Raw genomic sequence first — 14376 nt, 5'->3', positions numbered from 1 at the left:
AGATACAAGAAAAATGGGGGGAAACAAACACAAAGGACTTAAACGTCCCTGCAGATAAAATTGGAAGCAAAGTTTGGACGTTTGGAGGCATTGTAGCGATAGGAAGCCATCAGCAGCAAACAGATTCCAGAGGAGCAGGTAGACAAAGACTCTCGTCTCACTGCAGAAGACCTACAGCAAGACTTGGTGGCTGCAGCCAATCAGGCTTCGGTTTCCACCACAAGACCCACATTAAACTCCAATAATGTGCAACATTTCTGTTCCAAAAGTTCAAGAAAAGCCAGTTTGGACTTCCAACAGGATAATTATCCCAAGCATATTTCAAAGTCCACCACAGTGTGGATTCAGAAGACGTCCTGGGAGATGTTAGAATAGCCACCATGAGAATCCGAGACGCCGGGTGGGATTTGTAGAAAGAAGACAGCAGCAGCATGCAGATCCATGAATATTAATGACCTGGATGCCTGACATGAACTGGGCTAAGATTCCTTAGGAAAGTTGACAGGAGGCTTACAGCCAATCAGTGAAAAAGAAAATGCCAGGACACAGCCTGCAGCATATTGACTGGAAAAATTAAGCTCTAAGAAAAGTTGGTCAGGGATTATTTAAAATAAGTACAAATTTCATGTTGTGACATGAGATTCAGTGTTTGCATAACATCAAATTATTGTGTCCTTTTTAACCCTTCCAGCCCAAACGGAGCGCCAGTGTCCTCCAGCCAAATTTGCAGTACCGTAATTCCGCCACACGTTGCGCTATCTGAAAAATAGAAATGGTTTCTGAAAGGGGAGATGTTGCACTTTCCAGCCAATATCGGGTTTTTACGGTAATTTCACCCCCGTTGTACCAGGGAGTGGAATTAATCTGAGGGGTCCTCTTTTAAAAGACGGTTAATTGCAAAAATCAGTTGCTAGATATTAAAAGTTCCAGTTGTTATGGATAAATTGGTGGATACATATTTACTCACAGGACATTTAAAGAACTACGTACAATTAAAATAAGCAAAAATATCCAGACGGAGCTTTGAATCTTAGGTGTAAAGTGTTAAAGAGGAACGTAATTAGTGGTTTTATAATAAACTGATTCAACAATTATTCTGTTAACCATTTTCTAAACAAAAATTTATAATATTGTGACATAACCACTTCTGATTTTGTCTAAGCAGCTTTTTCTCAATCAGCTGCCGGAGTTTAAGGTGAGAAAACTGTTTGAGTCGTTCACTTCTCCACAACATAATACACTGTAGTCTGACTTTTCTCCTTCCAAACGGTTTTCTCAAATTAACAAGGATTTTTTTTTTTTTAAATTAAAACTGCATTTGAAATGTTTGCAAAAAGTGAGTGAACGTTTTCATCGGCATACGGCTTAAAAGACTGGAACGATGCAGGCTTTGGCCTGGTAAATGCAAGGTCAGTGCAGAGGTACAGAAAATGTAGAAACAGACAAAGAAAAAGTAGAAATCTGCCAAGTGCAGATGGATAGATGTCTTCTCCTGGGACAGCCTGTTTTCTTTATGGTCTTTATAATTTCGGCATAATGCCGTCTTCTTGGCAGAATGTCTAAGAGGATGAAAGACCTTCTGAACTCACTACTGTATCTCTTTGACCTCCTCCTACTCACATCCACATGTTTTTCACCAAAGCAAAGACTTTTACAGCAATTCATCGAGGAATATGCACATGCGAATCAGTTTCTTTAATTTAAAGCCATATTGTGCTTATCTGTAAAAAAAAAAAAAAAAAAAACCTGATCTTGTGCAACTTAGTTTGACAAAGGGATGGAACTGGTATGAAAAGTTTAGCTTTAATAATGTATGTTTATAAAAAAAATTATATATGACCAGAGCACTGTTTGGTTTTCCAGAATAAAACGAACAAAGCGGTGCTTCAAGCAGCATTAAAGATAATTTTCTGTGAATTATAAGCAGCACCGTTTGTTTAATCTGGATCTTTTACTTGCAGATGTGCGCTTAAGTGAGCTTACTATGTGTGCTGTGTCCCCCATTCAGAACCTTTGAGCTGTTTAACATTTTAAAAAAGGATTTCATGAAATGGACCAACACAAAGTTGTGCATAAATGCCGTAACATATACGAAGAAAAGATTTTCATTTCCCTGTACATTGAAATCTGGAAAGTCTAATAAGTTTGCCTTTGTATTTAGCCAACTTGGTAGAAGCACCTTTTAAATTGTAATTGGATTTTGGGGTATTCTTTACCAACTCTCTATATCTGAGCTGAGATGTTTTTATATTCTTCTTTGTGAAATAGCGTAAGCTCAGTCAGTCAGATTGGATCAGAAGTAGCTGAACCATTTTTTATGCTTCTTCCACATAAGTTCAGGATCTCTGCAGCTCCTCCAAAGTCACCAAAGCGTTCATGGATGCTTTTAGGTAGATGGTCGCGTCTCTCTTTGCAGATGTGTCCTAATCCTCATGTGATGAACTGGACGATGGACCCGGATGATGTTTGTATTTGGATGTCGGTTTGAGCGTTTTACTGCGAGATGTTTAAAGTTTCAACATTGAATTATAACCAGGTTGTTCACAGCTTTCTCCTTACGCTGTGTCGTTTGTCCCTTTGTCTTCATGATGCTGTTTGTTCACTAATGTTCTCTAGCAAACCTGGGTTTATATTAAGGCGATATCACACACAGGTTGACTTCTGAAGGCAACTAAATGCTTTGGATTTTATTTAGGAGTATCAGAGGAAAGAGGGTGAAACTAAGAAAACATTTAAAAAGAAATCCTAAGCATCGTGCATCGTTTTATCTCTACTTGACATTGAAGTCTGCGGTTGTGAAAAGCACAATCAGTGCTCCAAGGATGAATATAAAAATTAGCGAGAGATTCTGAGTTTTATATTTTGAAAAAAATGTAATTGGGAGATTACTAAATGTTGTGATGATAATATTGAGGTTTCCCCAATTCTTTATTTTTCCATCATTGCTGTGTTTCCATATGCTTTAGCATCTCATTTAATAAAATCCATAATAAATGAGGTAGTTGAACCTCTGGGCCGTATGCATTACTAGTTTGTAATGTGTCAATAAATGGCATCAAAGACCCAACAACATATTGCATCAAAGCAACAGCAATTGTGCACATACAGATATTATGACGATAAATATGATTCAAAATATAACTTTTCAATTAGAATGAATTAATTTCTGTTCAAGGTGGTAAATCCCACTGGTGACATTTGAGGAAAAGTTGAACCAACTCAGCTTGTTTGCAACAGTTAGCAACCCAAATAAATAGATCCAGATTTTGAGTTTGTTGTTTGTAACATACAATCTGGGATAAAGACTGAAAGTTGCATTTTTTTTTTTTTTTTAAATCATAAGCACCAAACTGAAGTCACTGAAGGAAGAATAGGGATGAATCAGAAGTGAACAGCTCTAGTAAGAGACAGACGCTCCTGTCAGAATGGTAAAGTCTGGTTTGGACAATTTGGTTCAAGCTCAGAAGCGACGGGCAGACTGGCAGCACACGCTGTAACAAGATGGCGGCAGTCTGCTGCAGAGAATATAGTACTCTCTGTCCTGGGAGAGCTGAGACAGAAAATAAAAAAAAACAACAACCTAAAACGATCTAGACGGGGCAGCAAAGTGCCAACTGTTACAGTGATTTGGACCAGAGCAGCCAGATCGGGTCCAGAACCTCTTGAAGCAGCGATAGGTGAACCGGGTGCGAGAACAATGGAATGGCTGCCTCCCAGACAGAGCTGCCGTACTGCAGCGATAAGGGAGCAAGAACGAGGGAGGGGGGCGTGCAGGAGGTAGACACACCTGCTTCTGCCGCTGGAGCAACAGCAGCAACAAGCAAAAGTCTGGAAATGAAGCAGCTCAATCCAGACATGAGCCCAGCTTTTGTACGGCGGGCAGAGGGCATCTCAGGACGGCAAGAGCAGCGCTGAGGTCAAAACCCGGCAAGCAGCAAGAGAGGGAGGACAAAAAGCTGACATGAACCACCTAAACAGGTGCATGCTCACACATGCTCTTAGAGGTCAGAGCTAAAATGATCCAACTTAAAACAATAGATGCATTTTTTTATTCATAGTTTTACCACAAATAAAGGAATAAAACATGATTCGCCTCCAAAAGGTATTATTTTCCATCATGCTTATTTGATAATAAAATTTTAATAAAACTCAGAAAGTCTATTTTATAGAAAAACAAAATTGATGACAGCCTGGAGAAAGCAGGTAGGAACAAGTTAAATAAGAGGAACATATACGCTGCAGGCTCATAATAAGATTACATAACGCAGTCTAATTTTCTTTTATCGCCAAAATAGAATAATAAGCTTGTGTTCTGTCAGTCAGAGGCTTCAAGGTTTGTTTTCTTTCCAATGAACTCCCCAACCTCCTTTATCTTTCACCTGACAGTATCTGATGATTTTTCCCCCCGATGGTTACAATATTTACAGCTCAGAGATCCACAAAGTTTCAACTGAGGTGAAAGATATTTGTTATATGACAAACGCAGACATGTTTCAGTTCAGACTTACTTATCGGTGTATTTTTCCTTAAAAATCTGATGTCATAAACTCAATGTCAAAGGTTATACTAAGCTTGTAAATTTGGGAGCAGCTTCAGTTTGACATGAAACTGAAATCTATACACTTCAAAGTTTTGTACTTTGAAAAACTTGAATCTTTCACATGTTGTCACACCGCAACAGTAAACATAAATTGGAAGGGACCTGATTTATTATTTTGGAAAATTTTGCAAAGAAAATCTGAAAAGTGTGGCATGTTTTTTTCCGCACTTTTTTTACTTGGTGCCTCTAAATAAAATTCTGTGCAGTCAAATTTAATTTCAGAAGGTGATGATTACAGGACAGAGTGTAATGGGTGTAACTGAATCCCAGTATGAATACGCTGCTCTGTGAAGGCCTCAGATTTGCAGACAGGTCAGGGAGAAAGTTGTGACGAAACTTAAAGCGGGGAATCGTCATTAAATCATACATTCTGAAAACCTCACAGAGCACTGACCAATCCATTTTCTGAAAATAGAAAGAGCATTTTGAGCATTTCATGGCCTTTATGCAAGACTTACTGAAAAAAAAGGCAAACAAAATCCCATTTGCAGTTTGCAACAAGTCCTGTACTTAAAAACAAAACAGCAAACAAGTAAAAGAAGCAGCTTTAGCCAGATGAGAGCAAAATGGCACTGATTGGCCAAACCGCAAAATATACGTGGCAGAAAATTAACACTGCACCATAAAACATGCTGATGGCAGCATCATGCTGTGGTGACACTTTCTTCAGCAGGGATAGAGAAGGTGGTCCGAGTTAAAACGAAGATTGATGGGGCTGCAAAAAAAATCTGGACCTGAGGCTGCAGCTCAACTTTCAGGAGAACAACCCATAAACATTTTGCCAACAAGAATGGGCAACTATTATAGTTTCTACCTGTGGAAATGTAGAAGAGACATACTCCAAAAAAATCATGCAGCAGAATTTAGTGCATGCCACACTTTTCAGATTTTTATTCATAAAAACAAAAACACACAAACTTTCCTACTGCTTCACAATTATGCACTAACCATGTCGCTTTAGGGTTAATAATGTGGCAAGCGGCTGTAAATTTCAAACACAAACTGTATATTTACCCCCCAAACCAAGCAATTATTGGCCAACTCTCTAACATACCACTTTATTCGTAGAACTAAACAAAGCAAAAACATGACACGTTAATTGTAAACATCAACATGTTTTATGTGTCTGTAGTTAGAAAAAGCCTTAAAAAAGAAAAGTATAGTAACTGCTCAGCGTTTTGTCTCCATTTTGTAACTCCAATAATGTCTGCTTAGTTGCAGTGTAGCTACTAAATGATAAACATGAAAGATAATAAAAATGTATCATATTTCAAGCTGCATGTTTGTGTGGATAAAAAAAAAATAGTGACCCCTTGACCCACTGCAGGGGAAGTTTAATACTTTACATCCACTAATAAAATAAATATCAAGTTCACAAAACCACACAAAATGTCATGTTAAAGAATAAATCTTATTAAGCACATGCAGGATTTCAAGTTTAAATTTTAGACTTTGTAAATTACACAAGAGCATTTTATATTAGCCAACACAGATTTCACATCCAACCTAAATTGTGCACAATATATGGGGATTCTGGCAACAAAATATCATTACAATAATTGTTGGCAATAACATCCCAAAGTAAATTCACATTTGGCCAGTTTAATACATTTAGGCTGTGAGATGGAGTAGATGTGGACATCTGACACTAAATGACAAAGCTTTATAGTATTACAGGAATTTATTACACATAATATTGTCATAGCAACATTTAATGATAATATGGTTATGGTATAGTTTCCTAATATTACACCTAGTAAATACCTGACAACATAAATTAATCAAATCCTTTTTCATCTATGCACAGAGAGCTGCAGATTTGAAAGCTCATTCAGTTTCTTTGCTAATCAGTATTCTTTAAGGATGACACAATGCACCAAAAACGATAACTTCTTCCGTCTTATGAGAGCAAAAACCTCTTCAAAGGGAGGTTGAAAATAGCGCCTGAGCTCAAACTGATCCATCCTTGAACCACAGCCCATCTGAACTAATGAAAGAATGAGGACAAAACATCAAACAGCGTCTGCGTTCAAATGCTGCTGAAGTTTCATTAGACACCAAGAGCTGCTTGAGACGAGATTAAAAAAAAATACAGGTGATATAGCACTGCATGCTGTAGAAGAGGCTGCAGGGTGGAGGGATGGGGGGTTTGCTGGTGAAGGTTACTGTGATCGCAGGCCATCTATACTTCATTAGTCTCTATGCACATACCAGTAAAGGTATGGAGAAACTTTGACTATGACGATGCAAAAGTCTGGCACTCAGCAGATGAAGACCTCAGCTGACCTCACTTGCAGCGTTGTGCGGCATGTGAAGCCTTGACTGGTGCTCTGCTAATTCTATTCTCCAAGCAGCCGCATTAAAAACACTCTGAATGTAATCTTTCACCTGAGTACATTCGTATCGTTGTTAATGAAGAAGCCATCGTGCTGCATTGAAGTATAAGTATCTATTTAGGTCTGAATGAGTTTCTCTTTTCAATGTCTGACATTCGCATGCATTAACAAAGCCGGCCTCATTGGTTGGATACGGAAAAAGATGATATTCATGAGGTCAAACACAAGTGTACTGAGCTTTCAGTGTCACGCTCTCACCAGTACTTTGTGCTGCTCTCAAGATAAGACATTTTGATTTCGAGTCTGTGGACAGCTGGGAACAGGAGGTGCTTTTCCTTTATAAGGGTTTTACACAGTAGTTGTTGCAGCATATCAAAAGTCCGGTGTCTTCTGCAACCGAAGTGAGGTTCTGCTGTATTCTGTCTGCAGAGATATCTGTGCAAGATTACACACTGTGGGTGTAGCCCAAGTCTCAGATTCCTCATTCATTCACTGTACCTCCCCCATAAAACAATGCTGCTGAAAATCTGACAGTGCATCGCCATGTCACCCCACCTTGTCTGGTCATCCCTCCTCCTCCGGTCACATGTCTCTCATAGCCACATTCCTCTAGCCATCTTTCCTCTCATCCCCACCCCTACGGTCCACAAGCTGTGCCTGCCTCTGGGTCTAAACTCTTCCATTTCCTGAAAGAAACCCAATGTTCCTCTTTTTCGTTATCTCTATTTGCATTCGTTCTGGATTGAATGTGCCGCTGGATAAAATAACAACAATAATAATGATAATAATAATAATAATAAAAATATGCAGCCGTTTGGTCTTTGCTGTGGTTTCTGTCCTTCCGCCATGTTAAGCGTGGTTTTGGCGTTTTGTCTTACAGAGATGTGTGAGTGCCCCTCGCAGCTCCCAAGAACCCAACCCGTGCACATCACAGCAAAACGTCACAAGTTAGGGTCTCAGGGAATGAGAAAGGTACAGATCACTTCTTGTCCGGCCTTTTTCTGTGCAGACGCTTCGGCTCGGGCTAAAGCAGCTTCCGCTCTCTGTGGCTTTGTGCTGTACTGTAACTGATGTCACAACTTAGTCACCATCGTCAGGCTCGTTTCTTGCAATGGATTAACCTTAAACTCCGGTGACATTTTTTTGGCCTATTTATATCCTGGATATGCATCAAATACGACACCTATTGAAGGTCAAAAAAATGATACAATCTGATCTTCTAATGTACATTTGGGAGTGTTTATGCTCGGTAAGTCATCAGCGACTGACCATACACACCCAGACAGAGACCTCTTTACTCTCACATGTTGCTCATGAATCAGACTCAGCATATTTGGCTCGCCTGTTACCGCCACAGCCTGACTCGGCTAGACCTGCATCAAACGAAATTGATTTTTCATTTGAAAAGCCGTAATCTAGCAGAGCAGGCAGATAAAAGAAAAAAAAATAAAAAAATAAAAAAGGAGAACAACAGATTTCATACGTGGGCTGCAGGGTCTTATACTTTCTACCACAACGACATCTCCAAGCACAGCGGGACTGTCAGACCTGCAAACCGGCACTAGTCGATTACTTTATGGGAAGAAACTCGTTTGCGTGGCAGAGAGAATAAAATCCGACCTGCACGCGAGATGGAAAAGGAGAAGGAATAGGAGGCTGGGAGGAGTGGTGAGATGAGACGCAAGGAAGGAGAAAAAGCAAGAGGGGAAACTCACCCCGTTGGCCAAGGCGGCTTACGCTGCCGCAGTCCTCAGCGTGTGTGTGTCTCTGCAGGTCATCTTAGCAGAGGGAGAGGAGATGTGGCCAGACGAAATGTAAAAAGAGCGAAATCTGCAAGGGAAAAGAAAAGGGAGAGAGAGAGGGAGAGAGAGAGAGAATGCTGCAGAGAAAAGTAGAGGAAGATTTTAGTGCCGCCTTCGCTGGCTTTGTTCAATGGATCGCTCGAAGTAGTGCACGAGGCTTCTCGAGCAGATTGCTGCCGTCTAGCCGTCTGGTGCTCAGACATGCGAGACTGTACCATGTGCAGCCGGAGAGAAACAGAAGGAGAGGCAGGGAAACACAGAGAGAGATGCAGGGGGAAGCAGGTGCAGTGTTAAAGGGGAGAAGGACAGACAAGTTTAGATAGGAGGGTAGTGAGGACTGCGGTCGACGACAAAGTCAGAAAGAGTTAACGTGTAAATCTACCTTTAAAGATTTTCTCAAAAAAATAAAGAGATTAGAGAAGGAATGAATGTGGTGTGGCACAAGGAAGAAACAAGAAGATCAATTGGCCTGAGCTGCTACTGTAAAAACAGTGCTGACCAGTACAGAAGAAGCTACAAGAGAGAGAAAACACTAAATACATCACAGTGACAGCCGTGATACAGCAAAGTACGAGAAATGTATCTGTAACGGTCGGATCCAAAGGAAATCCCCCAAAGCAATTCAAAAATCCACACCTCGTGCCACAAGAATGTCAAATCTCAGCATTTCCTAAAGTTGTCTGCATAAATCGCAAATCAGATCTTAAAATGAGACGACGTAACAAAAAAAGCAACATTTTTTTTTTTTTTGTCTAAATTCAGCAGGTCTGACACAAACGAGAGCCAAAACGACTACAGGAGTGAATTTTTTTGGGGGAAAAACATGAAACGCCTGTTGCTGTAGAGCTCCTGCCTCCTTTCTCCATGTGACTCTACTGTCTGTCGGTCTATCTGGTCTCCTGGCACAATCTGCCTCACGTTCCTTCTTTGGGCCTTTGTCTTTGGCTGTATCACACCTCTCAGCTTGAGCTTGTGCCGCTTTGATTGCCTTTCCCTCCTCTGCCTCGTATGCTTCATGGTTTTGTAGGCTCAAGTCCCCAGGGCAGACAAACTGTGGAGCCCCTGCATGCCCCTCTGCCTGTGACACACACTCACACACACACACACACACACACACACACACACACACACGCGCACACACACGCAAAACATCAAAACAGCAGGAGAAGAGTGAGGAAATTCAGATAATTTTCTATTCATTTCCTTCCACAGCTGAAATCACTTAGATTGCAAAAGGCCTGGTGTACAAAGAGAAGCCGAAAAACAGAGGAGCAGAGGAAGAATGGAGAAAGTGTTGAACATGAGCACATAAGAGAAGGAGCGAAGGCAGAGAAAAAAAAGAAAAGAAAAAGGAGGCATGTTTTCATCTTACAGTGTCCGTTCCCAAGCTGGCTTTCATTTCAGACAAAAAAATTTCCCCTCCAGTCGGCAAGTCCACTATTCTGTTCCTGTCTCCCTCGCCCTCTGTGTCTGTGAAAGTGAGTCGGTATTACAGCGTGCATTTCATGGAGAAAAGGAGGGTGGGAACAAGGAGAAAGGAGGGAGCAAGGGAGTAAATGCACTGGTTCAGGAAGAGGTAAAGGAAATGTAACTGTACGCCTCCTGGTTGGTACTCCTATGTTTGATCAATGTTACTCCTTTAAAGTAGCAGAAAAGGATTGTGGAAAAAAAAAAAAGAAGAGATGAAAGACGAAAGCGAGAGGACTGGGGAGATGAGGGCATTACCGGAACAGGGTTCTTTAGAGGGACAGCACACAATGGACAGTGATCAGTAAAGGCAGAAAGAAGCCTGTGTGGTCCCATTCTGTCCCTCTGCTGGTTTTTATCTTCGTCTCGTAAAGCTCAGTCCGATAAAAATCGATTGTTCCGTTCCGTGTTTTTATTTTCTACATTTTTCCGAGCAGTTTAAAAAAAACTTTTTGTTCGGAAAGCTCCTCGTTTAGATCCAAATTTACATTAAGAACATGTGAGCAACTATTAATGTTCAGATAAAATACAAGGAGAGTGGAGTGTGTGTGCATGGGGGGACGAAGGAGAGAGCTCGACGGTGCCTCCTGCTGTACAGAGCGTCACACTACCCCTCGGAGAGCGAACCGTAGCACACAAAGAAGGATGCAAAAAAAACGAGAAAGAAATTCACAAAAAGCAAAACAAAATAAAGCACTTTGCTTGCACGAGGGCAAGATATACAAACTAGAGTAATTATGCACTGACTAAATAAACCCGGCAGATTAATGTTGTGTCTGCTGTAACTGTACACGCTCGCGCTCTGAGAAAAGCTACCCCGTACCCAGGGTCTCTTCTTCATTCTGGCTCAAAGAGCTCCCTAACCCCACTGCTGTCGAACCCGATGGCCTTGAGACAGAGAGCAAAGAGTTTAAGTGGAAACAGCCTCTCATCACCACGATGCTCCACGTACTTCACATCTGCACACAGCAGCATACCACAGCACCAGGAACAACCGGCCAAAGCCTCCGAGACCACGTTTGAAAACTTCTTTGAAAGGGGAAAAAATAAATAAATATGTTCATTCATAATTATGCTTGTCGTATTATTTGTCTGGCTGCTTTTAATCATCCTTAGTGTCAGGCAATTTACAAATAAAATCCCTCTTTAAGCAGAATTTGATCAGAAGTTTATTCACAGAAACATGCTAATCGGAACCAGCTGAATTGTCTCCGAGCATGCACAGGAAATCAATCAGAGTACACCCCAAATTAAACAATAAATAAGTAAACCTCCAGTCGCTGTAGATGATTTTGGGGTCTGTGGGTTTCTTGGTCTGAAGCAGTGAAAGTTGTTTTTATCGCAGCAGCATGTTCACCGCATAGTTGCGCTGAGGAAATATATCGTTTTGGTTAAGTGAAATTGAACTTTGTTCATAATTGGCTGCCAAAACCGTTCTTCCCCTTGCGGGTGTATGGTGTTTCCCTCATTCAGTGGCATCTCTTTCATTACAGCGTCCCACAAACCTCAATGCAACGGTACTTTTCCCTTGACTCTCAAACATCTGAAGCATTGTCCTGTGCTCTGTCAGGATTTTAATTAGCTCTTTCTGTCACAAATATCGTCACACGGGATGAGATGCGTGTCTTTTTTAGCTGGTCCAGATTTTTTTATTTTATTTTATTTTATTTTTTCTGTTACTGGCCTCTTTAAAAATGTGAAAACATTGAAAATGTAGCATTCTTTTTTTTTAATTTTTGAAATAACTGCAACCCCCCCTCCCCCCTGCAAATACATGAAAGTTGTTCATATTTAAATTCCTGGTCAGAGTAGAGTGTGTTGTGTTTCCTCAGGGAAAGCTAGGAGGCTGTACAGTTATCTCCTGTGGTGTCACTCTGAACTATACAACCTACTACCTCAGCCTGAGGAACACAGAAGGACGACGGCTCAGAAAGGGCGGAGTGAGCTGCTGGGAGGGGCGATCGTACTGTCCATTGTTATCGTGAAAAAAAAACAAAAAAAAAAAAACCATTATGAATATGATGTTATTCAAATGGACAGAAACTCACAGCTTGTTACTTTTACAGTCTCAACCATGTTTCGACTGCAAATCCAGCCAATTGTTGGTGTGTTTGTGTTTCAGATACGACCAAACATAATTGTTTAACAATAAAGTTGAATTATAAAATATAGTATTGCAGTAAACAACCCTTTTTTAATAATGTGTAAGTAGAGATGCACCGATCAGGCTTTTCCTGGCCGATATTAACTTTGGGTTTTTTACTAAGATTTCAACCCAAGACTCAGAGAGCGAAGGACTCTCCAAGTCCTGAGCCTAGAGATAAAATCCTACTAAATCTTAAACCAATTCAGATCTTTTTATTTTAACTCATTTAAAATATATTTCAACCAATTCACAATGCAGATGAACAATGACACCGACTTTATTTCGCAGGCATGTATGTTGAGGAAGACGAGATTTGTTTTTTTTTTAAATTGTTGATGAATTTCAACCGATTTCTTTCACCATTTCCGAATATATTCATAATACCGACTGCCTGCGATCATAACACACTTTCAGACACAGAGGTGAACGAAGGCAGAAGGGCTGCAGTTGCTCAGTGGGGGGGAATTTTTACCTTGAGACAATTTCCAAGTTGTTTTTCAGATTGGACGGGGATTTTCTGAAATATCTTTGATAAATTTAAAATAATTCCCCTTACCAATTCTGAAAATAACAATAAAAATAGTCAGACTGAGAATGAAGGAATGATAAGATTATCCCAATTTATGCTTCGGACTTCCCCAATCATTGTCTGATCATTATTAAACTAAAAACAGGATCTAAAGTGTATGTTTTTGGTGTATATAGTTATAGGAGTTGTTAATTTTAATGCATTTAATGGAGCATAAAAAGTTGCGCGATTTTTCAGGATTCGAACAGTTAATTTCTAAACTTGATCGGTGCATATCCACACTTCCTTTAAGAAAAGTATTTGTTTTTCTAAAGCTGCAGCCTAGATTTATATCCAAAGAGAAAACATTTTCACCATCACTGCACTGAGCAAAGCCAAACATGAAAAATGTTAAGCCCTCATCTCCAAACCCAGAGAGCAGGACGAGTCTGAACATTTCACCATGTTCACTGTGTTAGTGGACTGGGTCATGAATGGGTAACATAGTGAAAATGTCATCCACAATGTTACACCATAACCCAGTCTTCCAAACTGGGTGGGGTCACTGCACAAACACGTCACATGTGGGATAATTTTGGCTGAGAAAACCCCGTATCCACGGATTCAGGCTTCGTGTTGTTTAATCATAGGAACACAAACAAAATCAGTTCCAGCCTTTATAACTATTGAGTAAAAAAATAAAAAAAAAATAAAAATCTGCTGCGGAGCTATTCAGTCACTTCTGTTGTTGATTTTTCTGACAGGCGAAAGGCGAGTGCAGAATTTGCCAGGAAGACACATACCTATAGATACGAGCTTGCGTAGCCAGTCAGCACAAGTTCGGATCTACGGGTTTGTGGCAACTAGCATTACCCATTTCAAGACAGGAAAGCCCACAAAAACATTCAGATGTGAAACTCACTCTATGCTCTCCAGGTAACTATAGTTATTCAAAGAAAAAGAGTAAGACAGGGGAAAAAACAAAACAAAATGTAAAAACGGAACAATTTTAATAGTAGAAACAATCATTTGTCTTTTTAAAAAAAAAAAAAAAATTAAAAACCTCTTAAAGGTAAGCAGAAAACCTATAGATCTCATATGTCCAACAGAGGCGAGCTTTGAAGTTGCAATAATGTTCTTGAACAGGCCAGAGCACATGACTGTGAGGGTAATGAGGTGTTTGTGTAGCCTACTTAACCCATTCGACTGAGGTCAGCATTCACGTCTAAAATATCACTCAACAATAAAAGAAAGCCTTAGAATCTTAACATGGCATTAAATATTAAATGAGTTGATGCAATAAATCTGAAATCAGCTGGATGTAAAGCTGAGTAAATAAAATGTGAAGCTGAACTATGAATAACCCTCCCATAAAAAGGTGAATATTACAAGATCATATTAGAGCTGTGAAGTATTGCTAAAGTAACCCAGCAGCATATTCAGTGTATGTGTATTACAAACAAAAACAATACAATCACAAAAAAATAAAATAAAACAAAAGCGGTTCTGTATAAATT

At 40.0% G+C, this 14376-nt stretch overlaps 1 protein-coding gene and 1 long non-coding RNA gene across 8 annotated transcripts in view; one reads left to right on the top strand and one right to left on the bottom strand.

The window, feature by feature from the left end:
- LOC103145660 (sorting nexin-19-like) overlaps positions 1–14376 on the bottom strand; it is a 101538-nt gene that overhangs the window by 40396 nt on the left and 46766 nt on the right. Inside the window, exons 1-2 of one of the 7 annotated variants that reach the window (XM_016676992.1) lie at positions 10111–10201; positions 8652–9816 (exon numbers count right to left, since the gene is read on the bottom strand). The exons of the other annotated variants lie outside the window; for them this stretch is intronic. The gene's annotated coding sequence lies outside the window, so the exon portion shown is untranslated. Of the gene's footprint in view, positions 1–8651; positions 9817–10110; positions 10202–14376 lie in introns of those variants that run through there. 7 annotated transcript variants of the gene reach the window in all.
- LOC107837486 (uncharacterized) lies at positions 4782–10638 on the top strand. Its single transcript, XR_001663495.1, has 2 exons — positions 4782–7908; positions 9951–10638. It is a non-coding gene; the product is annotated as an uncharacterized LOC107837486 (long non-coding RNA).

The sequence above is a fragment of the Poecilia formosa genome, unplaced genomic scaffold (genome assembly GCF_000485575.1).
Source record: "Poecilia formosa unplaced genomic scaffold, Poecilia_formosa-5.1.2 Scaffold145, whole genome shotgun sequence".
In the NCBI taxonomy this organism is placed as follows: Eukaryota; Metazoa; Chordata; class Actinopteri; order Cyprinodontiformes; family Poeciliidae; genus Poecilia; species Poecilia formosa.
The sequence above is the reverse complement of the archived record's forward strand: the minus strand, read 5'-3'. Positions and strand labels throughout refer to the sequence as shown.